The sequence below is a fragment of the Lissotriton helveticus genome, chromosome 6 (genome assembly GCF_964261635.1).
Source record: "Lissotriton helveticus chromosome 6, aLisHel1.1, whole genome shotgun sequence".
Classification (NCBI taxonomy): Eukaryota; Metazoa; Chordata; class Amphibia; order Caudata; family Salamandridae; genus Lissotriton; species Lissotriton helveticus.
The window spans coordinates 1,073,031,417-1,073,059,227 of NC_136067.1; the positions used below are offsets into that span (position 1 = coordinate 1,073,031,417).

Sequence of the window (27,811 nt, forward strand, 5' to 3'; positions counted from 1 at the left end):
GACTACTTTGCTGGCACGGTTCTTTTACCTTTTAAATGTTTAGAGGAGTTGGCCTAATGGCTAAGGCGCTTGACCTCGGACCTGGGGATCTGGGTTCGAGTCTTGGTAAGGACGCCAAACATCCTGTGATTCTGGGCAAATCACTTAATCTACCAGTGCCTAACAAAAATGAATGTGTGTCCTCATGTAACGTAACTGGTGCTATGTAAAGCGCTTTGATACCTGATTCCGTTCGGGTCAAGTTTGCGCTATATAAAACACTGCACAAAAAGAAATATATGGTGGCCATCTGCATAGCCTATGTCCTTTTGCTGCAACTGCCCTTTCCAACGCTGTATTGGGTGTTGTGATTGGTGCTGTGGTTACTGAGATTACCCGCCTCAAATGTTTGGGCTCTCTCTTTATAATATTAGTATGGATCTACGTTGCGTTTTCAGCCATTTCCTGTTGTGGGTACTAGGCCGACCCACACAAGTGAAGTGCCATTTTTATCAGGAGACTTTGGTGAATGATTGGTGGGTGTAAGTTTGTGCCTCCTTGCAAATTCTAGAACTTTCCATCACAGAAACGTGAGGAAAATGTAGTTTATTTGGATTAAGTTTGAGGTTTGCAAAGGATTCTGGGTAACACAACGTGGTGAGAGCCACACAAGCCACCCCATACTTGATTCCCCTGGGTATCTAGTTTTAAAAAATGTATAGGTGTGCTATGTTTCCCTAGGTGCCGGCAGAGCTACAGTCCAAAACCCACAGCTAGGCACATTGTAAAAAAAGGGTCAGTTTTCACAGGAAAAATGTGATGTGTCCATGTTGCGTGTTGGGACGTTTCCTGTTGCAGACACTATGCCTACCTACACAAGTGGGGTAGCATTTTTATTGGGAGACTATGGGTAATACAGAATAGTAGAAAAAGTGTTATTACCAATTGACTTTCTATGCATTTCTGTCTTCCAAATGTAAGAAAATTTGTAAAAAATAAGTCATTTTGAAAAATGACCTCTAATTCACATATTTTTATGGGTAGCCACAATATTGGAGATGTGAAAATAACCACTTTTTCTAAACTATATATAGGTTTCCTTGTTACCTATTTTTCACTCTTTATATTTTACCAAATGAATTGCTACATACCCGGTACACAATGAAAAACCACTGCAAGATTCAGCTCACTTATTGGCTCTGGGTTTCTTGGGTTTGTGGTGAACCAACAAGTCCTATGTACACCACAACCTGAAGGGCCCAGCAGATGTAATGGTATATTGCTTTAAAAAATCTGTAATAAGAAGTTACAGGTGAAAATGTTGGCACAAATATCTGCTTTTTTCGACTCCATTTCAATATATTTTATTTTTCAACTGTTAGTTTTTAAAACTTGAGGGATCTACACAAATGACCCCTCGCTGAATTCAGAATTTTGTCTAGTTACTAGAAATTTAAAGTTTTGTGGGATCCATTATTGCTTTCATACTCATTTCTACCACTAACTTGAAAGAGGTTGAAAGCTCAAAACATAGCAAAAATAAGCTATGTCCCAGTAAAATGGCAAAACTGTGTAAAACATTTTGGTTTTATGACAAAAGTCTGCTTGTCCCTGAAAGCTTACAAGATGGTGATTTCAGCACCACAAACGCTTTGTTGATACCATTTGCAGGGGAAAAAACAGACGCTTTCTTATGCAGCACTTTCTTCAAATTTTTTTAAAAAAGTCCACAATTGAGCTGTTTTTTGGCTTATTTATAGGTCCCATCCACAGGAATCCACAAACACTGGGTGCCTTTAGAATCCTCAAGATGTTGGAAGAAAAGGAGGCAAATTTGGCATGGATACCTTCTGTGGACAAAAAGTTACAGGGGCCTAAGTGCAAACAACTCTAAATTGCCCAAAAAAGGCTTAGCATGGGGGAGTTCTAGCAGCGAAGGGTTTAAACTCTTGCAGTGTATTTGTAAATGCTTTACCGACAAATATGTTCTATAAACATGAATTGAGTTGAATTGTAATTTGAGATCATTCTGACAAATGAATTTGGGCTAGATGTGTCAATATTGGATTTTGCAATTCCATAATGCGAATTTTACGGATTCGCTATTATGGAATTGCAAAATGCAATGTATGTAAATGTCGCAATAATAATTGCAATTCCTATATATTCCTTATTTGCTACTCGCAGTTAGCGAGTCACAAATAAGAATGGCTTTCAATTTATTCCTATTGTATGGGAATTGCATGCGCAATTTGCGAGAACCCAATAGGTAATCCCAAATTTCACATGCAATTTCAAGGGTGCAAGGGTACCAAATGGACACCCTGTTGCACCCCTGAAATATGCAAGTGTGCACATGTGGTGCACATACATGCCCACATGACACCTTGGAAGGAATCACAAATTACTACGAACTTGAAGTTGGTGGTAAACTGCAATTACTTAAAGCAGGTCGCAATTTTTTAATGCTTCCTGCATTTCATTTAAGGAATCTCAAATTGAGATTCCTTAAATGCATTCGCAACATAGGGAATCACAATTTTTGTGATTCCCTATTTTGCAAATGCCTTTTGGGATGATACATCTCAAAAGGCTTTTTGCCGTTTGCAAACGGGGAAAACGCTTGATACATCTTGCCCTTTGTGTCTAACTGTTGCCATTGCTTTTAAGATTGGTTCTTAGTTTGCAAATGCTCAAATCAGGCACTCAAAATTTCATATCATCTGAAAGAAAAAAAACATAGATAATTGATACAACTTCAGACAGGTCCTTACCTTCAATCAGATTGCAAAGATTGAGCCTCGCATCTTTAACAGCCAACATGCACCTTTAAACTGTGGATCTGTTTAACAGTCACAACTTAGGCCAACTTTTTCAATCTGAAACTTGGTTTACAAACTGCTCTCAGCCTGTTTTTGTTCTTCTCATTCCTTTAGGATACTCAGGCCCTGATTTAGATCTTGGTGAAGGGGTTACTCCGTCAAAATGGTAACGAATTTCCCATCCGCGGAAATGTCAATCCCATAGGATATAATGGGAGTGATATTTCGGTAGACGTGGTATCCATCACCGTTGGGATGGAATTACCCATCTTCCAAGATCTAAATCAGGCCCTCAATTTTATGTGTTGGCTGGCTAAGGAAAATGGGTGGAGGAGTTTTAATATGCAGATCAGATTTACAGTGCAGAGGAAAACTGAACAATTCTCTTTGCAGTGCTTAGTGATCAAGGTAAATACAGCCAAAGTGAGTCCCATTCTGTTCCATATCATTATACCATCTTCCAGCTGGCAAACTACCTTTTATTGAACACATGCTATAATTGGCGCCACAGAGCTGCGTTGCAGAGAGGTGTAAAAAGGGGAGTGGCCTGGGCCACCTCTCTGCAGCGCAGCTCCCTGGCGCAACCTGGAGGTACCTGGTAGGCTAGTTGGCCCCAGGAACACTCAGCATTGAAGAGGAATTAATTCCCCAGCTTAACCCCTTCAGCGCGGCGCGAATTTTCGCGCTGTGCTGAAGGTTCTAATGAGCCTATGGGCTCATGACGGAACGGTTCCGTCATGAGCACAGCTCAACCGACGCTCATGACGGAACCGTTCCGTCATGAGCATGCAAGGGGTTAAAACACGGCACAGGGCGTGTTTGCACACATGTCACCTCAGAACCCGCCCCCTTCCTTCACCATGGTGAAAACACACCTCTGGCGAGTTGTAAGTGGGGAATTAATTCCCCTTGAATTCTGAGGGTCCCCGGGGGCCAACTAGCCCACCACTTACCTCCAGTAGGTGCCACTGTGCTGCGTTGCAGAGGTGGCCCAGGCCATGCCCCTTTTTACACCACTCTGCAACGCAGCTCTGTGGAGGTAAGTGGTGTGCTAGTTGGCCCCCAGGGACCCTCAGGACTCAAGGGGACTTAATCCCCCAATTTCCAACACACTAGGGGGTGCTTTTGTGCAGTGGTGCAGGTAGGGGGCATGGCGTGATGTCACAAGTGTGGAAACGCACCCTGTAGTGTGTTTTAAGTTGGGGAATTAAGTACCCTTGAATCCTGAGGGTCCCTGGGGGCCAACTAATCCAGCAGTTATGTCCAGTAAGTGCCGCAGAGTTGCATTGCAGAGAGGTGTAAAATGGGGCATGGCCTTGGACCACCTCTCTGCAAAGCAGCTCTGTGGTGCTTACTGGAGGTACATGGTTGGCTTGTTGGACCCAGGGACTCTCAAGATTCAAGGGGACTCAATCTCCCAACTTAAAACGTGCCACAGGGCGTGCTTGCACACATGTCACCTCAGGCCCCCCCTCCCTTCACGAGTGTGCAAACGCGCCCCGTGGTGCGTATTAGGAGATAGTTTTAATCCCCCTGCCCTATTATGTCCTAGGGTCTTACAGAGAAGGTCATGCTAATCACAGAGGTACCCCAACGCATAGTGTTCCCTAGTGCATGTAGGTGTTTTCACTGTATTCTAAGTGCCTTTTAGCATAGCACTGGCTCTAGGCCTGGTTAGTCTGAGTCAGTTACCACCAGTACCCGTCTGAAAAAGTTGTGGGCCCAGGATGATTTTGCAACAAGGCCTCTTTCTGCTCCTCTGTTGCTTCTTCCTGTCTCTGTGGACTTCTGTTGCTTCTTTATGCATTTCTTTTTTTCTTTCTGTCCTTTGTTTCTTCTTTCATCACATGTCCTACCTCTGTAGGCATAGTTAGAAAGTAGCATTTGAAAAACCTTTGAAATTCACTGAAAAAACCATAGGTTTCAGGCACGTTATAGTTAGAAATTAGCATTTAAAAAAAACTTTGAAATTCACTGAAAAAAACCATAGGTTTAAGGCACGTAATAGTTAGAAATTAGCATTTAAAAAACCTTAGAAATTCACTGAAAAAAACATAGGTTTCAGGGATGTTATAGTTAGTTGGACATTTGACTCGTACAAAACCGAAGAAATTCCCCCGTTATAGTTAGTTCAGCTAACTGTAACTCGTGCTCCCCCAATGCACTGCTGATGACATCACATATTACATCACTCATGACATGGTCAGTGACATCACTGATGACATCACTGATTACATCTCAAATGACGTGATAATTTGATGCATCTTCTTACACCCTGATATAATCTTTGATACACCCACTCTATATTACAGACTGCCATTCTCAAAACCATCGACACTCCAACACCAATAATTACATACCCACGCACTGATTCTTAGGTTTACACACACATCCACTCACTCACCAGTACAGTCACTCATACTTATGGTCACTCAGTACAAGACTATCTTATGTACTCATACACCTGTATAGACACTCACACACCGCCACTCACCCATAGAGGTACTCACACACCTAGTCAGTCATGCAAATAATTAATCACACTGCCATTTACTCACCTATATAGTTATACACACACCAGCTCAATTACTCATACAAATACTAGCACATTCTTACGCTCTTATACAATCACTGATACATACACACATTCATCCATACAGCCACTCTCACAATCACACACTCTCACTTATAGCCATTTATATACTCCAACACACATATATACTGCCTTTCACATATGTAGTTACTCTCACATGTACCACTGAGATATACATTCACTCACTAACACACCCATACACACACTCACCCACCCATACAGTTCATCACAGATGCACTCACACATCTAGGCACAGAGTCACACACACCCCACCCACACAAACACTCAGGCACCCATACAGATACTCAGACAACCAATCAATAACCCATATAGACTCTCATGTAGCTATTCGCAAACCTATGCAGCCGCTTACACACCAACAGACAGACGGATACAGGCATTCACACAGTTTAGTTACTAAGCCATGCATTCAGTAAGATATGTTTAATCACTCACTTATAGAGTCAGTCACGCACCTACTAAATCATCCACTCAGACACCTATACACCCACTCATTCATCAATACGCCTTTCCCTATATATATTAAACATATTGAAACTTTGCAGAAACACACAGTCACTGGATGTCATCAGTGATGTCATTTGAGATGTAATCAGTGATGTCATGAGTGATGTCACTGACCATGTCATGAGTGATGTAGTATGTGACATCATCGGCAGTGCATTGTGGCGGCGCGAGTTATAGTTAGCTCACCTAACTATAACAGGGGAATTTCTTTGGTTTTGTAAGAGTGAAATATCCAACTAATTATAACGTCCCTGAAACCTATGGTTTTTTCAGTGAATATATATATATATATAAATATATATATATAATATATATATATATATAATTCACTGAAAAAACCATAGGTTATAGACCATATATAGTTAGGAATTAGCATTTACAAAACCTTGAAAATTCACTGAAAAAACCATAGGTTATAGACCATATATAGTTAGGAATTAGCATTTAAAAAACCTTATTTTACTCACACAAAACCATTGAAATTCCATATATAGTTAGTTGCACTAACTATGTATCGCGCACCCGCAATCCACTGCTGATGATGTCACATATTACATCATTCATGACATGGTCAGTGACATCACTGATGACATCACTGATGACATCTCAAATGACATCACTGATGACATCACTGATGACATCTCATTTGACATCAATGACCACATCACTGATGATATCATTCATGTGACAATACAATGCATCTCCTCACATTTTAATATAACCTCTGTTTCACCCAGTGTTAAATACAGAGTATAATTTTTGAAACCATTGACACACCAATACTAGTTACTACATACGTACTCACTGATTCCTACGTCTACACACACATTCACTCATTCACCCATACAATCATTCATACATACAATCACTCATCTTTACAACACTATCATATGCACTCATACACCTATACAGACACTCACACTCTGCCACTCATCCATGGAGTTACTCACACACCTAGTCAGTCCTGTAAAGAATCAATCACACTTCCATTTTCTTGTCTATACAGTTAAACATAGAGCACCTTACATTTTCAAACATATAGTAACACATACTTACTTTCTTATACAATCATTGATACAAGTACACATTGATCTGCACAGAGTCACACACCTCCCAGCCAGCCACACACACACTCAGTCTCCCATACAAATACTTGGACAATCAATCAATAACCCATATAGTTAATCATATAGCTACTGATCAACACATGCAGTAGTTTACAGAACAACAGACATAATGATGCACAAATTAAGACAGTTTAGTCACTAACCCATGCACTCAGTGAGACACATTTAATCACTCACTCATACATTCAGTCATGCACCTACTAAATCCTTCGTCCAGACAGTTATACATCTACTCATTCTTCAATATCTAAAACATATTTAAACTTTACAGAAACACACAGTCACTGGATGATGTCATCAGTGATGTCATCAGTGATGTCATTTGAGATGTCATCAGTGATGTCATCAGTGATGTCACTGACCATGTCATGAATGATGTAATATGTGACATCATCAGCAGTGGATTGCGGGTGCGCGATACATAGTTAGTGCAACTAACTATATATGGAATTTCAATGGTTTTGTGTGAGTAAAATAAGGTTTTTTAAATGCTAATTCCTAACTATATATGGTCTATAACCTATGGTTTTTTCAGTGAATTTTCAAGGTTTTGTAAATGCTAATTCCTAACTATATATGGTCTATAACCTATGGTTTTTTCAGTGAATTTCATTGGTTTTTTAATAGCTAATATCAAAACCTTTACAATGTATTATTCTTTAAAAAGAAAAATATTTTTTACATGTTTTTTATACAATTTTTTTTGTATTTTTTTTGTTTCGCTCCCAGTACGCGTACCGGTTAGCTTCCCGTTAGCTCAATCCGGAGGCGCGACCCGGTACGCGAACTGGTAAACGTTCCTTTTGCGCACCTCTCGCGTTACAAAACAACATGGTGACGCTTCGCGTCAGCATGACGTTTCGCGTTCTCGCGTAATACGTCATATTACGTGCTACGTTTGCGTACCCGGAAGCGCACCGGTACGCGAACCGGAAGCGATCCGCGGCGCGGCGCCGACCGCGTAATGTAAACATAGCAGGTCATGTGACTCGATAATAACACTTTTCATTGGTTCATTTCACTTTTGGTTTCCTAATGATGTAATACAAGGTCATGTGATCTAAAATGGACACTTGTCATTGGTTTAGAACTTTTGTTTTTCCCAAATGATGAAAACCCCTCCTTCTTTCATCACTCTGACTTTCATCTTGCTGAGAGAAAGACCCTTTATTGAGACTTTGTGATGGCTTCATTAGTAGCTTCAGCTGGTGCTAGCCCACCACCTCCACCAAATCCAAGAAAGAGAGGACCACCTGCAGAAGTAATTCTGCAAGAAGAGGAAGAACAGGAAGAGGAGGAAGAGCATGAGTTTTTGCCAGAGGAGCCCAGGAGGTACAATCGACAGGAGAATTATATCTGGCAATTCTACAGAATTCCTAAGGGGCAAAAGAAAGTGAATGCTCGTTACGTGTTTTGCCGCATATGCGGTGACAGATTGTCAAGGGGCACCGATAAAAAATATAGTTATGGGAATCATACTATGCATCGGCATATGAGTAGGTGGCACCCAAATAACTATAGTGCTGCCCAGCTACGTGACCAACAACAACATCCCCTCCAAATGGCAAGAAGATCGGTGGTTCCAGAGGTGTCGGGACCAGAGGCGAGGGAGGTGATTGCAAACATCCAAATGTTGTTTGGTCACGTAAAACAAGTGTGCGTGGAATGTGGCGCTTTCATCTGCTACAGAGAAAGTAGCATCACTTTGATTTTGCGAGCAATTCAAAATCATATTAATGTTTGCACAAAACGCACCAAAAAATAAATTCATTTTTTTTTTTTGCTCCTGTTGAGCCCTTTATAATGGATCGTTTTTGTTTCCCCCCCCCCCAAAAAAACCAAAAAATTTTTAAAAACGTTCAGAAAATACAAAAAAAGTAAAAAAATGTTCAAAAAATACTAAAAAAAATATAAAACAACAAAAACATAAAAAAAAAAGTTCTTTTCAGAACTAACTCCCCATTATAAAAAAATTAGTAGAAAATTTGGAACTCTGCCAACCTGTATTTCTCTTAGTTCGCTCCCGGAGCGCTACCCGGTACGCGTACCGGAAGCTAACCAAAAAAATATTTTTTAAAAAAGAACAGTAACTATAAGGGAAGGAAATACACAGTTATGTTAAAAGAAAGACAGCTCTAGGGAGTAAAATAAGGATACTGTTACCTACAATCCACTGTTGATGATTTCACATATTACATCATTCATGACATGGTCAGTAACATCAACAGCAGTGGATTGTAGGTAACAGTATCGTTAGTTTACTCCCTTTAGCTGTCTTTCTTTTAACATAACTGTCTATTTCCTTCCCTTATAGTTACTGTTCTTTTTTAAAAAACATTTTTTTGATCAGTCATAAACAGTGACATTAATAGAAACAGAGAGAGTGAACAAGAGTGAAGAACTATGGTCCTCCTGAGCCACCCTCAGAAAACCAAGGGGGTCAAGATACATCTACCGTGCCCCCTTCTACCTATTCTGAACATTATTTGCCCTCCATCTTGTATCTTGATTCGAACGAAACACAAAATGGTGGACTGCCATAACGCTGCTGGTTTGCGAACCGGGCAACTTCCCAGGAAGCGGTCCCCAAAAAAAAAAAGTTGGGAAAGTAATTCACAGACACTAAGAGTAATAGAGATGGAGTGAGTGAACAAGACTGAGAAACTATGAGAACAGAGGGACTGAGAAAAAGAGTGGAAGGAGTTGAGTAAATAGGTAATAGAGAAAGGAATGAGGAAAGTAGCAAAGGCAGGAAACTGAGGATTAAAGAAGTGAAGCAGTGGATCTAATAGTAGGTGAATGTGATAGAAATGTAACGAAAAGAGTACAACTATTTACCTTGTAATTGCTGTTAAATTAATCACATTTTATTTCTATACTTTCAATCTGTGAAAGAGAGAACCAACATTTAAAAAAAAATTAAAATATGTATTTAAAAATTACAAAAGACAAGGGAAAATATTGAAGGACAAATAGTTTTTCAACAACTTTGACACTGACAGAAGCTTCTGCTTCTCCAGGTCCTCTACACAATGCTAAAGATATACATTTTAAACTAACAGTATCTTGATGCAGATGAAGTGAGGACTATCTTAAAACATGGTGCATCTTTTGCATTGCTCTTGTTTCAGAAAAGTGTCGCTTCAGTATGCCAATAACATGTCTCCTATCCAGAGATTTGTTTGAGGTGAGGCCTACTCAGAGTTCAAGATGAGATTTACACTTGTTGAAGTGTACAGAGGAGATAATATCTGTGAAAGTCTACTAATGAAGTGAGTCATGTCCACTGCACTCTTCAACAAAGTAGAAACCTCCTATGTTTCCCTGGACAGACCTAAACTTGATCTGCACAATGTGATTCGTAATGATAGGAAACTCAAGTGATGTAATTGAAATATGTGCAATTTATTTTGCTCATTTCACAATCACATCACTTGTGTTTCCTTTGCTTAGGTATCTCATTGTGCAGATGTAGTCCAGCATATGAAAGATTACGTAGAAGTGCAGCACTGCATACAATAAATTTAACACTTACAGAAAACTCACCTTCTCCATGCCTCCTACACAGTTCTACATATACATCATAAATGCAAACAGTACAGAATTAATTATACATGTTAAATGGTTTATTTTTGCTGTTCTCAGAATGTATCAAAATTCACTAAAAACAGTGACTTGAAGGTATTCATCATGTAACAGCGGGGAAAAAAAAACACAATCAAAATGATTGTGTTTAAAAAACCCATACAACATCAGAAAATAAAATTCAGAACTCCTTAAAGTTAACTTACTTTCCATGACGTCCAAGGATGTCCTATAAACAGCTTACACTCTTTTGTGCTGTTATTACTTTCAGCCCGCCACTTTCTGAAAGAAAAGCTCCATCGTTTTTAAAAACACGTTACATGCAATAAATGACTTCTTGCTCTCTACCACTATTTTCCACAAGGCCAAATCTAGTCAGAGATATTTATAACTCTTGGATTTCTTGTAAGCCAATCCCATCATTTGGCATTTCCGCAACTTTCAGAATTAAAATGTTGAAGATCATTTTCACAATCCTGGAATAATAATATCTTCCCCTTCTTGGTCAGTCATGTTCTACATTTCCTATGACACTGATACTGCTTAATATGAAGCAGACTTACACTACCTCTATGAGTACTACAATTATTTAATTCTCTACATCACTTTTAATCACAAAGCAATGTAAAACAGTAGACAGCATTGCAGACTTACATTCCCTCTACTCCATGTTTTGATTGGCTGCTTCAATTAGCTTATGAAAAGAAACAATTTTTCTGAACTCATTTAAAGTGCACATACATCTCCATAATGTCCAATCCTTTGATTAGAAGTTATGTCTCTGAACTACACTTATCCTCAAGGCCAAATTGTGTAGGAGCCATTAGAACTTCTTGAAATTCCACAGATCATATCCCGAGATTATTTTCCTAAAATTTTGGTTTTAAAAACACCAGGTAAGAGTTTTTAAGGTCATACGGCAATTTTTTTTTGAAAATTAAAACAGAATCATTGCAGAATGACCAGCCATTTCTAGACTTTAAATAAGCTGTGTAATGTCCTGATGATATTGAAGGGCCGTCATGATATATAATTGCTGTAGTTACAAAAGTCCTTCCTGATATTGACAACTGCGAAGCTACAAATTTTTTTATTAAAGTTGTCAATTTTGTTCCATCAGGCCTACATCGTTGGAACATTAAAATGACGTACTGGCCATATTTTCGTATAAATAATGTGGACATCATTTCAGATTTACATTGGCTACACTCCATGCTGTGATTAGCAGCGTTTACTAGCTTATTAAAGGAGACTGATTTACTGTCTGGCAAAGTTAAATATATAAATCTTTCTGAGTCTACACTAGTAGTACTTGATACCATACAGTTCTCGCAGTCATGCTGCCATTGATAAGAAAGCCCAAACAGCTGATCTACATCTACACCTTCAGCATGTAATACATCAAGCATATACATTAAAAACTCCTGACAATCTTGCTGAATATTTTGAGAGAATTGTGTTTGCCCTGAACATCTGTCTAACAGGTTTCGAATTTCAGACACACTTTCTATTTTTGTTCTATCTGTGCTACATTTCTCTAACACAGAATTCAACAAACTGCAAAATCTTTGATCAGAATTGACCACAATCTCTTCTTTTACATTTTTTAGAGAAAACAAAACATTCATTACTACATTAGCATAGCAGTTGACACCAGAACTGTTTTCAAACTGAAAACCAACAACATCTTCAACAGAATCCTCTTTGTTTCTGCTTGTAATTTTAGGTTCATTCACTTTTTGTCTTTTTGCTACAACCTCCCCAGTATTGTTCTCATTTCTTCGTTTCCGGCCTACCAGACGTTTCTCAAACAAAGGAAACTGAGGCAAATGTGGCGCATACTCTCTTCTTAACCTATTGTATTCCTTAACACAATCTAGATCTGCACAAATGTTTCTGACATCACACTCAATCAAGTACAATCCCGATAAAGTTCTAACTCGTGACAATGCCACATATGCCATACCCTCCTTGAACACAGAACTGCCAATATTCACCAATGCAGTGTCTACACTTAAACCTTGCGATTTATGAATTGTCACCGCATATGCCAAGCAAACAGGGAACTGCTTACGGCGAACATATAAGTCTTTTACAAGCAAAAATCTAGCAGAACAACGAGCAATTAGCTGTACTTCCTCAATGCCATCAAATTTAATTTTTAAAAATTCAATTCCATCTCTATTTCTGTATTTCACAAAATCAACAACATTACCCATTGATCCATTTACCAGACCTCTTTCAACATGTAAATTCCTTCTTAAAATTATACGGCAGTTCAAGCACACATTCAGAGTCTTTTCAAAACCTGCAGTTTTAGATATAGTCTTCTCTAATGAATCCAATTTTGATTTCAGATTCTCAGACAAAATAATTGTTGATCCCATATGCTGTACTCTATCAATAGCTTCCACTTTCACAATCTCTTGCTTTTCTAAATGCAACATTTTGTTGTTAAATTTGGCACATTCTGCAAGAGTTGGCATCAAACATATTCCAGATTTCTTATCAGTAATTTTCTGAAAAATATTCTCAGGCACAACATCTTGTTCTGGATATAAATTTGACAGTAATCGTGCATGTAAAGCTTCTTTTCCATGCTCGGTCACTTTTCCAATTCTAACATCTTGTAGAATAGTCTTGTAAACTTCATCCTTCGCCTGACGCATATTTTCATGCAGTTCAGCATAATTGAAGTTTAACCATATATTGACGTTGCCAATGCTGCCTAGGCACTTCCTGGTATCTTCATGCGTGAGCATTTTGAACACAGGTTGTCCTTTCACTGGTGTCAGCTGCAGAAGATCTCCGAAAACAATGATGTGTTTGCCACCAAATAACACATCATACTCTGTTTTGAGAACTTCTTGCATCCTCAAATGCACAAAGGCAAGCATGACATTGGAAACCATGCTTACTTCGTCAATGATAAGAAGTTTCATTTTCCTCAAGATTCTTGAAACTTCAAAACAAGCATCTCCAGATAGCTTGTGATATTCTAATTTGTTGTCATGCTCCACTGGCAGCATCAGTAAACGATGTAAAGTAATCCCTTTAATATTATGTGCTGCCAGTCCAGTTGGAGCAGTGACAACACAAGACAGCGATGACTCTGTCCTTTCCTGCAAATAGCATGAAATTGCTTTAATGAGGAAACTTTTTCCAGTTCCCGCTTCTCCACTCACGTACAGTCGGACAGGCTTCAACGACGTACATGAGCACTCTTTCTTATCATGACTTAATCCATGATCAATTTGCATGGTAACTTCGTCATATATTTTCCTCTGCTCAACGTTGAGTTGCCTTTCCAACTCTTCTAAGTTAACCACATCCTCTTGAGCATGTGCCATGGCTCTTTCCACCTCATTCATAGCAGTGGCAGCTTCATTTTCAATAAGAGGTCCTCCTAGTGGATCCTGACTCAATGAAGCAGAACTCTGACTGTCCTGAGAACTGTCTCTGGCAATCTCGGCTGCAATTGTTGCTTCCTGCTCAATTTCCGCATTCAACATTTCTACATATTTGGGAAAAGCAGGACATTCTATGGTCTCCTTGGCGGCATTGAAAGAGTCTTCATAACAGAGGAAATCTCCAAGCAGTTCCTCTTCTGCACGCCAAGGCTTGAAAAGTTGCAAAAGTGCTAAATAGAAAAACTCCTTTTTTTCAGGAGATTCGCCACTCAATTTTCGATGGTTTATCAAGTGGCATTTTCTTTGCTTCACCAGACATCCCTCACTTCCTATTACAGCATACACTCCTTTCTCAGTATCTTCTTTGATGTTCCTCTTGAACATGTAATTTTGCAGAACCTCATACAGACAAACATTCTCGAGGTGACTGCTTCGATTTGGATAATATGTATCCAACATGTTGGTCTTCAAAATGTCGGTACTGTTTGGCTCCTTTTCCGCCAAATACTCAATTTCCCGCACAGGTTTGAGAACTCGATTACGCGTTGCAGCAAGACCAAGACTCGCCCAAACGATACTCCTGGACTTGGCATAGAGACTTGCTGAAGACAACCGGTCAGAACATTCGTACGCTCCGATTTCTCGATGCGACAACATCTTCAGACTGAAACTGTACAACTTCTTGCTGAGGCTCTTTTCATGGGAAATGTCCTCCCACATATCCTTCAATTCTGTCTTCTCTTTTTTGGTGATGTAAGACGTCACATACCGAGCCACAGCCATACAGTTATCAGCCACAAACTGTATATCCATGTTAGCATTCCACATGGACAAAATCACCGGGTTGTAGTCGTTGATGTACTTGGACTCTTCGTTCCTCTTCAAATTGTAAGTGTTTTTAGGTGATTTCTTCATGACATTGTGTCGCAGCGAAGACATCAAACTGTTTACTCTTCCTTTAGAAATCACCGGTCGTGGATAGCCGAAACGACATTTAGTGTAGAACTTGTCCTTGTTTCGGAATTTACGACGGCAGTACTTTCCACATCGATGGCTTTGGAAACGCAGAACTTTTTCTCTTAGGCTTTTCTTCTCCTTTGCGTTTGGAACAGCACACGTAGAATACTGTTGGATGAAACTCATCACTGAGTCATCTGGATCCGTTCCAAATTTAGGTGCATCCTTGATCCACAGCAACATATGTATATGAGGAGCACCTCTTGCTTGGTACTCCTTTCTCCAGAAGAAATCCAACACCTCTCCAAGAGGTGGATTCTTCTTATTCATGATGAAAGACATCATAGCTTCAAATCTATGATTGAAGTACCTACATACATTGACTGGATCCAAAGAGCACAGTTCTCCGGGTGTCTTGAATTCGATGTTTTCTACGTTAGCATTTGCCTCTCGTAGAAATTCAAGTAAGTCTTCCCAGCCATACTCGGCACAGCTCAGAGTGAGGAACCATGTGGGAGTACCTAAGTTCCTCAGCATACATTTTAAATCACCATGACGACGGTACCAGTACTCATTAGTACCACGCTGACACGCCATGAGATTAATCAGGTGAGAATCCAAAATACTATCTTGGACATTCACTTTATCCATAAAATCACTTGCCGAGATGTTTTGCATGTGTATACCACTTTTCAAGATGTGGTTCACTGCATATGACAGTCCAGACAGATCGCTTTCAAACAGGAGATGAAACAAATATGGAATGCATTGTCGAAACCTAGCATCTCCTGCATACAATCGCAAAGTCCGGTATTCAGAAGCAGGAATTTGATGAGGTCGCTCATCATATCTTCCTCCCTGACCTGTTGGAAAAAGCTGTGGGAAACACCGAGCTTCCAAACTTTGCTCCCAAACACTAATGGGACTCCCTTTGGCTTGTTTCATTTGAAACAACTCAATAGCATTCCCCATGACTTCCTTTGAATGCAAAGGATGAACACTATAATGTTCATATATTTCCTCACTAGTAGAGAGTTCTACTTTCTCAATTTGACCAGCACACAAATCGCTATCCTCTTCCTCACTTACTTCCTCTTCTTCAACATATACATTCTTATAGTATTTATTATTTTTTTTCAAATACAATGTTGCCTTTTTAACTTTCCTAACATCTACTAAATCTTGCCATATTTTCTTATTCTTTGTCGGAACCCCATTAACTAAGATAACCAGAGGTTCCTCTTCCACTTTTTCTACTCCAATTGTGTTAATGTTTTTCTTCAAATCTAGAGGCAAATAAACAACTCTTCCCTTTAATCCTCTCTGTAAATCTGATGGAGGCAATTTCCCTGTCTTTGGCTCCATTCTTACAATAGCCTGAAAGGGATGGATACTTTGAATCAAAATAGATTCATAAGTATTTAAGTCCTTCAATTCAGAAGGAATCTCAACCAATTCCAGATTATTATGAACTGCTCTAGCAGGCATCTGGTTTTGTTTTAATTTGTTACAACAATAAGTACACACACGTTGATCCAATCCCAAATCAAAACAATTTTCTACCATCAAGTATGTTGCAAAATCCTTCCATTCACTATTATTTTCCCTTTCACTTTTTGCATATAAATCCACTAACTTAGTCTGATTCTTATAATAAGTGCGTCGACAACACACACAAGTGAAATTAGGCCTCTCACTTGATTTCATGTCAAACGTCGCAATTTCCCTCTGGAAATTATCTGTACTGGAAACATGTACAGTATCTTCCAAATGACCCTCTATTTCTTGCTCAATTTCAACATTCTCCTCTTTACTTCCAAAGTAACAAAACTCAATTTCTTCACATATATTCCTCACATCTATTTCAGAACCATGCAGAAGAGCAGCACATAATTGTTTCAGCATAATTGCTGGACTCTTAGCATAATACAACAGTCTAACTAACTTCCTCACTTTGTTATGATGCACTGCTAGCATCCTGAAATGATGAAAAACACTCTGGCATACTCTCCTGGAAAGACAAGCCAGTGAATGACCATGCAAACCTGTCACTTCTCTCACTCTGCAAGGATCTAATTCTTGCAACAACCTCATTTTCTGCTTCAAACTTTTCTTGTTAAATGACCGTACAAAATCACAAAGCAAATTGATAGAATCCTGTCGCACACTGCAAATACTACTACACTTCCAGGTGTACACAGGACCCTTAGCACGTCTTCCTAAAACCTCATTACCTAACAACTCTTCTGCCTCTGTTGTCACAAGTTTTTCTTTTTCAACTGGACAACCATCTTTCACTTCATAAGCACGACCACTGATGTCAACTGCATGCACCAAATCATTATCCTGGAAATAACTCTCTTCATTAAAAAATGCCTCACAGCTTGAACTATGTATCCATTCTCCAGAAAAAACTTCACAAAAATTACTACGATTAACTATTCTCTTCCATCTACTATTTCTTTTGAAATCAAAAATTGCCTTGTTTAGCTTCCTAATTCTATTGATTATCAAAATAAATAACTTACGTTTAATTTCAAAAGCCTGATCAATAACTTTCTCAACTTTTTTTTTTCTCCTATAAAAAACTAATTTCTGTTGACCTTTCTTAATATTTTTTAACAAATTGCCAATTATCCTGTTACGGAACATTCGTTTACGAATCTCCGTAAACTGTTGTTTCCTTCTACTATCATGCACAGATTTATCTCTTGCTCTAGCAGTAACATTTTCATTTGTCCTTTTCTTTCCATTTGATTTACTTGTGTTGTTATGGATTGAAACATTTTCTGTACTAATATTTTTTTTATTTGAAATATTTTTTATGAAATATTTAGAGCTCTTACCCGGTGCTTTCTTCATCGCTTGAGAAATCTTTTTGTTAGAGGACTGCTGCATTTTTTTTTTCTCCTGCTGTCTTTGACGTTTTGCAGCCTTCATCTCTCTTATTTTTGTAGGCATAGTTGAATCTGAGGAAAAATATAATAAAAATGTTAATAAAAAAATATTATCAAACAGTAAATCAGTAATAGTGATCAAAAACATAACACACTACTTGACATTTTAAATAGAAGATTTTTTAGTCCTTGCAAATTTACAATACAGAAGTAGCAGAAAAGAAATGAGATTTATATTTATGTTACCTATGCTATTTTATATGTGAATCTGATCTAATTTTATGAGCATATTTTAATATTTTATTGAAGACACTACACATAACCTGTTTTTGAAGGTGTCTTTATTTTTAAATTAAACGGTTTACCTTTTTACTTTTTATTCATTATAAATTTTAAAAATAAATGTTTATAATTCCAAAGGCTCAAGCAGGTCATCTTCCCATCCTATATCATATAATTCGGACAAATCTGCATCCTCATCACGCTCTTCTTCATCCTCAGGATTTAAATCATCCAATGGATCAACATCCACTGATGTTTCAATTACAAGTTCAATGATGAGGTCAAAATCAACTGATTGCAGATTGTCGCTCATGTTGAGGTTGTCTTTATCTTTAAAGAAAGACAACAACAATGAGATGTTGCAGAGTAAGAGACAAATCTCACAGATTATAATAGTAAAATTATTTAACAAGAGTAACATTTTGCAGCTATTATTTAGCCATGTCCAGCGATGCTGAGCAGGTGAAGCCTATGTCTAATTTTTCACTGGACAGGACTCATCTGTTCTTAACCTTGGATAAGCCTCAACGACTCTGTGTCCCCTGCACATACTCAAATGTTAAAGTGCAGATTTATATTAAATGGCACATCCCCAGGCATGCACCAGTTAATGTGCACCACTGCTTTACCACCCATGGTGTGCCGCATTTACAATCAGATAGGAGAAAGCTGCTTCAAAACCCTGCACCTGCTTGAAGCTGGCATAGGTCTTGACGCAGCATTGTATAGATGGGGCACCCCTGATCCTTGCTGGAGCTGCATCGCACTTACGATACAACTCCAGCAATGCGCCACCTTTACAGCACAGATGCGTCACACATCTGTGCCTTTTTTGCCCCATGCTGCGCCGCATTGTAAATGCAGCACACCATGGGTGGCGGAACAGTGGCGCAGGATGACTGTCACATCCCTGGGGATGCGCCACTCATCATAAATCTATCCCTAAGCTTCTTATCTTGTTACAGATGAACTGCCATATGTATCATCAAAATATTTTACATATTATAAATAGCAAATTTTAAGGAATAAATAGCGATTCTTTACTATTCCTAATTTGCAATGAGCAAATTGCTAATTGCAAATTACCCATTCATTTCCATAGGCTAGGAGGCTCATAGGAATTAATGTTGCAAGTTGTGATTAGCAATTAGCTCATCACAAAATAGGATTTTTTTCAAGCGTGCAGGGGTATCTCAAGAACAACCTGCTGCACCCCTGAAAAAGAAATTTGGGAGCACATGGCACACCTACATGCCCTAATGGCATGTATGGGCGTCATATGGGACCTTTTTTTTTTTAAAAAAAAAATTCTTTTTGAAAAGAATTCGCAAATTACCACAAACTACAAGTTGGTGGTAGTTTCCAAATCCTTAATATCATTTTTTACATATTTTTTTTTTATACATTGCATTTAAGGAATCACAATTTTTGAATTATTGACATTTTAAGTAATTTCCACATGTGCACTGTTTTCTAAATATAATTTGAAAATCGTTTTTGGGGAAAAGTAATGGTTTGCAAATTTATGACAAGGACATAATGGTGTATGCTTCTCTATAAGGCATTTCAGTATCTCTAATGTCATTTTTCCCATATTACATTATAAGACCTTTCCCCATGAAGCACATTCCTTGTAAATATGCTCCCACCAGTGCATTGCAAATTTAGATTTTGACTGTTTCAGACACATACCCATGTTGAAAGTGACCCAAAAAAATTGCAAACGTTTAAAAAAAACACATTCATGTGTCTTAATGACATTTTAATTCATTTCCCCATGGACAATGTTTTCTAAGTGGCACAAAAGAGGTATACACCTATCATAAATCTGTCCCTAGAATTATAAATGATTAAATCAGGATGACAATAAGATGTGGCCTATCCAGAGGTTTGTTTAAGGTGAGGCCTACTCAGGATTGCAGATTAAAGTTATGCTTGATGAAGAATACAGAGGAGATAATTTATTGTAAAGGCCTACCAATGAAGTAAGTGATTTCTACTTCATTGCACCAGTCATCATAAATGTATCCATAAGCTTCTTATCTTGTTAGACATCAACCGCCATATGTATCATATAACTATTTTGCATTTCCAAAAAAGCGAATTTTAAGGAATAAATAGCGATTCTTTACCATTCCAAATTTGCGATGAGAAAATTGCTAATTGCAAATTACCCATTCATTTCCATGGGCTAGGAGGCTCATATAAATGAAGGTGCAATTTGCGATTAACAATTTGCTCATCACAAATTAGGAATTTATTCCAAAAGTGCAGGGGTGTCTCAAGAGCACCCTGCTGCAACCCTGAGAAAGAAATTTGGGGGCATATGGCGAACATAAATTTTAACAACATTCCTTTACCTCAAAAACGATTTTCAAATCATAACTTCAAAACACTACACATGGGAAAATTACTTAAATTGTCCTTAAGACACATAAAAGCGTATTTTGATTGGCTTTCCTGCATGGTAGGGTCACTTTAAACATGGCTATGTAACATAAACATTCAAAATCAAAATTTTCAATGTACAGGTGGGAGCATATTTACAAGCAATTTGCGCCACAAAGAAAGGTCTGACATTAAAATGGGAAAAATAACATCAGGGACAGTCAATTGCCTTATAAAGAACCATACACCATTATGTCCTTCTCTTGAATTTAAAAACAATTCCTTTTTCCCAAAAACGATTTTCAGATCATAATTTCAAAAAACTGCACATGAGAAAATGACTTAAAATGTCATTGAAACACATGAAAGCGTTTTTTTATTGGCTTTCCTGCATGGTTGGTTCACTTTTATCATGGCTATGTAACACAAACATTGATAATTAAAATTTTCATGCACATGTAAGAGCATATTTACAAGCAATTTGCGCCACAGAGAAAGGTCTTACACTAAAATGAGAAAAATAACATCAAGGACAGTCAATTGCCTTATAAATAACCATACACCATTATTTCCTTGTCATGATTTTAAAAACAATTCCTTTTCCACAAAAACGATTTTCAAATCATAATTTCTAAACACTGCACATCAGAAAATGACTTAAAATGTCATTAAAATACATGAAATCATTTTTTGATTGACTTTCCAGCATGGTTGAGTCACTTTTAACATGGCTATATAACAGAAACATTCAAAATCAAAAATTTCCATGCACATGTGAGAGCATATTTACTAGCAAATTGCGCCACATAAATCATAATTTTCTCCTTAAAGCACACTATTCTCTATCTAAAGTAAAGAAATATTTTCTCACCTTAGCAAATACTTTGAGTTTGAAAACAGTCTCAGAAACACACCAATTTGTCTTCAGCAGAGCAAAAGGTATGCACTCCAGAGTCTGCAGCTATCAAAAGCACAGAAATGGTGTAATTCTTCACACATATTTCTCATGTCACCCAATCAAAACTCTTCCCTCACTTTTTTTCAAATGAAAACCCTTCCCCCTCTGCCCTTTCTGCCTATTTTCCATAGCAACCACCTCTTGGAGAAACTCTGGTGTTTGCAAATTCACACAACAATGTTGCAATTGAACTCTGAACTCTCAGTGCACCTGCATATCCAGTGCTTTCTTTCATTTAATGATTTTTTATTGACCACTCAAAATACATCTTTCAAAGAACACATCTCTACACCCTAACTTTCTGTTTTCATCAATCAAAATCCACCAATCACTGTTACTACTTCATGAACACAGAAACTCCACAGTTTTTTTCATTTCAAACTCACATTTTTTCAACTGCCATTTCATTGCCACACTTCATCTGACTGCAGGAGAACCTTCTCTCACCATGTTTTCTGTCTGGATTGTTGGTCATAGTTATATTCACTGGGCTCAAAGGTACGTTGAAAGCAGAAATTTACCTAACCTCAATTTACAAGATGTGGAAATTAAGTGGTTTGGCCAGAGAGGATTAAAATGTCACCAATTGATACCATTGGTGAAAACCTTTATGCATTTGCCAAAACCTGACCTGTTAATTGTGCACTGTGGAGGTAATGACTTGGGCACTTTGACTGGTGTAGGTCTGGAAATGCTTTTAAAGGACACCTTTGAGCAATTAATGGCACTTTTTCCTCAGACTGCCTTGGTATATTCAAATATATGCCAAAGACAGAAATGGAGGTGGTCAAACCAATTTTGTCCACAAATTGAGAAGTCGAGGAAGCATGTAAACAAATCTGTTTCAGCTTACATGAGAGACCATGGAATGGGCTCCCTGTACAACAATAACTTGCGTTACTACATGCAAGATATCTACAGAGGAGATGGAGTTCACTTCTCAGATGAGGGCAACAGAGTTTTCACTCTGAATTTAAGAATGTGCATTGGTACCTACTTATAAGTACCTAAATGTACCATAAACCCAAAAGCTCTTCTCAGAGCTACCCTACATCTAATCACTCACAATTATTTTTTTACTCTAACTATTTTCACTAATTTTCAACAAAATACGCTCCCTGGTGCGCTACCCGGTACGCGTACCGGGAGCTAACCTCGCGAAATTTTTAAAAAAAATGTTTTTTTTTCCGCACATATGGGCCTCCTCAGCCACCCTCACAAAACCTAGGGGGTCAAGATAAGTCTACCGTGCCCCCTTCTACCCATTCTGAACATTATTTGCCCTCCATCTTGTATCATAATTCGACCGAAACACAAAATGGTGGACTCCCGGAACGCTTAAGGTCCGCGAACCGAGGCGCTCAACGGTTCGCGTACCGGGTCGCTTCCTGGGAAGCACACCATCAAAAAAGGTGGGAAAGTAGTTCACAGAAAAGCCACTGGAGACAATTTCACCAAATATAGAATAGCTCATACTACATACCAATCCCTACCATTTTCACAAATTTGATTGGAATTCCATTTAGCCATTTAGCCTGTAGTCCTCTCTAAATACCGTGAGGTAAATTACTTCACAAAACACATCTGAAGTGTTGGAATTGACAACCAATTAAAATGTTACTTTCATTTTCTACTTTTTTTACATGATATTTGATTGGTTATGTACCCGAATATATATAAAGGAAGAGAAGGAAACACAGCCATTTTGACTACTACTTCCTGGTGTACATTTCATTTGGATTTTCATTAATAACTTCAACTTCTTTTTAAAGGTAAGTTGTTATTTTTAAAACTGAAGTATATTGTGCACTTTAAGTTAATATGGCAAACTTTTTCTGTTAGTTATATACTATCCCTCTGTAGTACTTATAAATTTAGATACACTTTTTTATATTCCTACTTCCACTCTGATACTATACACTGCCCAAAGATAAATTCTCTGATAAAAACTGCCTATCTAAAATTAATCCCAACAGTGCCCTACCTCTACTAATATATATTTTTTTTATGCAAATTTCAGGAAAAATGGAAAGTGAACAAAACATTTCATTTGAAATTGTCCTTCCAGAGTCCAACACAGAAATCATTGATCCAAATGAGATTGAATTTATGGATGAAACATGGGACCAAGAACTACTGCAATGTGTGCAAGCAGTAGATAACCTCCTTGCAAATGAGGACATTTTACAACCTCAGAGACTACAATCTATATTCCATGATTATGAAATTTCTGACAATGAAATGTTAGAAAGTTTAATAAATTATGAAACACAATAAAAAAAGTTTAAAAAAAAAAAAAAATAATCAACAAAACCAACAATCAATTAACATACAGCATTTGAAAAGTCTATCATTCATTTTTTATTGTGATACGCTCCCCAGTACGCTTCCCGGTTCGCGTACCGGGCGCTAACCACGAAAAAAAACAAAAAAAAATTTTTTTTTTTTTTGCTTAGCGGGGCCCCTTTAAAGCCTCCACATCAAACCTAGGGGGTCAGGGAGTATCTACTATGCCCCCTTAAGGTCATTTGCCCCTTCGCTTTTGACCTCCTCTTGTCTCTCGATCCTACCGAGAGACAAGATGGCGGCCGCTCCGGACTGTTTAGAATGTTGACAGACACCGGAGAGCCAATCAACTTCGCTACGCGAAGTTCCGTTACGCGTCAAGTACGCGTACCGGGGCGCTGCCTGGTCCGCTGTTACAGATATATATCTTTTTTTGAACGTTAATTTCTCAAAATCCACTGAAGCACATATATTGAGACCTAGAAAAGGCACATCGGGCTACCAGTCCCTACAATTTTGCCAAGTTTCGTGCAAATCCATTCAGCCGTTCGGGCTAAAAGTGAGGCTAACCGCCCTATGGAAAACTCAATGTTAAAAACACGTTTTGGGACCCCCCTTTTTTCTCGGCCCCCCCTGGACCAACTCCCCCCAAATTTCCAGTGGCTGCTCAGAAACAAAATGTTCCATTTTCCAGAAAATTTCAGCCAATTCCGTCCACAAACGCCAAAGTTATTAGACATAGAATTTTCAAAAAACCCATAGAGAAAAAATCCTAACTATATATACCTACTGGCGACCGCCAGTAGGTATATATATATATATATATATATATATATATATATATATATATATATATATATATATATATATTACCTACTGGCGGTCGCCAGTAGGTATATATAGTTAGGATTTTTTCTCTATGGGTTTTTTGAAAATTCTATGTCTAATAACTTTGGCGTTTGTGGACGGAATTGGCTGAAATTTTCAGGAAAATGGCACATTTTGTTTCTGAGCAGCCCTTGAAAATTTGGGGGGGGTTCGTCAAGGGGGGGCCGAGAAAAAAGGGGGGTCCCAAAACGTGTTTTTAACATTGAGTTTTCCATAGGGCGGTTGGCCTCACTTTTAGCCCGAACGGCTGAATGGATTTGCACGAAACTTGGCAAAATTGTAGGGACTGGTAGCCCGATGTGCCTTTTGTAGGTCTCAATATATGTGCTCCAGTGGATTTTGAGAAATTAACGTTTAAAAAAAGATATATATCTGTAACAGCGGACCGGGCAGCGGCCCAGGACGCGTACTTTTCGCGCAACGGAGCTTTGTGAAGCGAAGCTGATTGGTTCTCCGGCGTCTGTCAACATTCCAAACAGTCCGTAGCGGCCGCCATCTTGTCTCTCGGTAGGATCGAGAGACAAGAGGAGGTCAAAACAAAGGGGGAAATAACTATAAGGGGGCATAGTAGATCCTCGCTGACCCCCTAGGTTTGATGTGGAGGTTTTAAAAGGGCCCCGCGGGGCAAAAAAAAATAATAATAATAATAATCGAACGGCTGAATGGATTTGCACGAAATTTGGCAAAATTGTAGGGACTGGTAGCCCGATGTGCCTTTGCTAGGTCTCAATATATGTGCTTCAGTGGATTTTGAGAAATTAACGTTCAAAAAAAGATATATATCTGTAACAGCGCACCGCTTCGCGTACTTTTCGCGTTACAGAGCTTTGCGAAGCGAAGCTGATTGGCTCTCCGGTGTCTGTAAACATTCCAAACAGTACGTAGCGGCCGCCATCTTGTCTCTCGGTAGGATCGAGAGACAAGAGGAGGCCAAAGCGAAGGGGCAAATGACCATAAGGGGGCATAGTAGATCCTCGCTGACCCCCTAGGTTTGATGTGGAGGTTTTAAAAGGGCCCCGCGGGGCAAAAAAAAAAAATAATAATAATAATCGAACGGCTGAATGGATTTGCACGAAACTTGGTAAAATATTAGGGACTGGTAGCCCGATGTGCCTTTGCTATGTCTCAATATATGTGCTTCAGTGCATTTTGAGAAATTAACGTTCAAAAACAAGATATATATCTGTAACAGCGCTCCGCTTCGCGGAGATAAAATTATATCTGTATTACCTAGCGGTTGCTAACACCAGTTAGCGACGGCTAGTAGGAGATAGCGACCATCTTGGGTCCCACTTTGCATGTGAGTGATATTTATCACTAATGACATGCAAAGTGGGCATGCCAAGATGTTAGCGACTGGAAACAGTCGCTAACATCGCTATCTCCTATTATCAACTTTTGGAAATATTCGAGATAAGCGCGAATATCTCCAAAAAGTAACAGCTGCCCTGAGCAGTTCTTAGCCATGTTATCCAATGGGAGGTGGATAACATGGCTAAGAGCATTAGCTCGGTAATGCATGAATATCGCGGAGTTTTCAGCGATATTAATGCATTGCGCTCGTTTTTTATCGTATTTGCGATAAACCTTGATAATAGCAAGGTTTATCTGCGATAATTTCTGACGGTAAAAAAATCTTTGCAATGCATCGTTAGGGATAAATATCGCTTAACTTTGGTAATATGCCCCAACGTCTGTTAACGTTCGATTCGAAGGAAATCAGGAATTGTTGAAAAACATTGTGTGCGCCATCTTGTCTTTTTTCAAATGCCACACTTTTGTCGTGCACGGCAGCCATTTTAGATGCCTTGACCAGACCCACTCTGTGCACGCTGTCGATCCTTAGCATGGCTCCCCACCCTCGCAAGCATCTCACCCAGGCAGTGGTCACCCCCGCTCTCTGTCTTATGCATGGGTAATAAACCTCCCCCCATCTGCGCTGCTCTTCCCTGAGAATCACACCCTGTGCCCGCCCGACACCTCCCTTTCGCCCTATTCACTACCGCACCCTCTGACACTCCTTTTCCTCTGTGTCCGATTGTCCAGGCCGGTCCTAGGCTATCAGCTAGCCCTGCAGATGTAGTTTATGGCCACAGCTGTAAAGAATCACCCCTCTTCAAAGGAGTTATAGTAGATCAAGGCCCACACTCGATGAGATCCGTCACAGCAGAAGCGTTGCTATTATCTGAAAACCATCCTGTATTGTGATTGGGGAGGGGACCGAGCGTGAAGCGGAAGATTCCAGGGATGACTCTTTGTACATCAAAGTTTTTACAATTATGTGTCACATTAAAAATATATAGCACTCCGACAAAGTAGTAAGATTATAAAACTTTAATAATTTATAAATATATACAAGAAAACAAAAATAGTAATAACATATAAACATTTTTAGAGAAAAACAACGAAGTAGCGGTCGGCTGTGCGAATAGTCCCAACGCAGCACAACGTCCAGATTTCCGGCGTGGGGCGTCGCGGGGGGTGGGTCATCAGTAGCAAACTGTTGTGCGAATAGTTCCAAGGCAGCAGAACGCGCCGAAATCTAGATGACACGAAAGTGATGTCTAGTAAGTTGCCACCCAGCAAATAACGGCGTGGGGCGTCGCGGGGGGTGGGTCATCAGTAGCAAACTGTTGTGCGAATAGTTCCAAGGCAGCAGAACGATGGCACCAAGGTGATGTCCAGTAAGTTGCCGCACTGGTTTTGGTATCCTACAATGCTGCTCCGAATAACGGCGTGGAGCGCCCCGGGGGAGGCGGCGTGAACGGGCTTCTCCAGGTGGAGTCTCATCTGTTTTAGTGGGGCGCCCCTTTACCGTTTCAGTTGCCATTCCGTCCGCTTTTGGTCCACTGTGTCAAAATCCGCCATTCAGCTGAGTTGCACCCACTCTTGCGGTGCAGCGATAGGCGGCTGCCACAGGACTCTCAAAATGGCGGCAGGCTCTTTCCTTTTTGGGCGTGGTCCACTGAAATGGCCCTGGGACACCTTGGAAATCGGACGCTTGTCTGCTAGGTCTTGGACCCCATTCTCGAAAGCGTCCCCTCCGCCTTGAGAATTCATCAAAAGTTTTGGGGGCCCCGACTCCTGCAGGCTTCTGGTGGGGAGCGGCTG

The 27,811-nt window shown here is 39.2% G+C and overlaps 1 protein-coding gene and 1 long non-coding RNA gene across 5 annotated transcripts in view; one reads left to right on the forward strand and one right to left on the reverse strand.

The window, feature by feature from the left end:
* SMOC2 (SPARC related modular calcium binding 2) overlaps positions 1 to 27,811 on the forward strand; it is a 1,417,970-nt gene that overhangs the window by 1,041,072 nt on the left and 349,087 nt on the right. The gene's annotated exons all lie outside the window — the stretch shown is intronic.
* LOC144763269 (uncharacterized) lies at positions 9,888 to 17,971 on the reverse strand. Its single transcript, XR_013596202.1, has 3 exons — positions 17,848 to 17,971; positions 10,841 to 10,916; positions 9,888 to 9,935 (listed from the first exon to the last, which is right to left on the reverse strand). It is a non-coding gene; the product is annotated as an uncharacterized LOC144763269 (long non-coding RNA).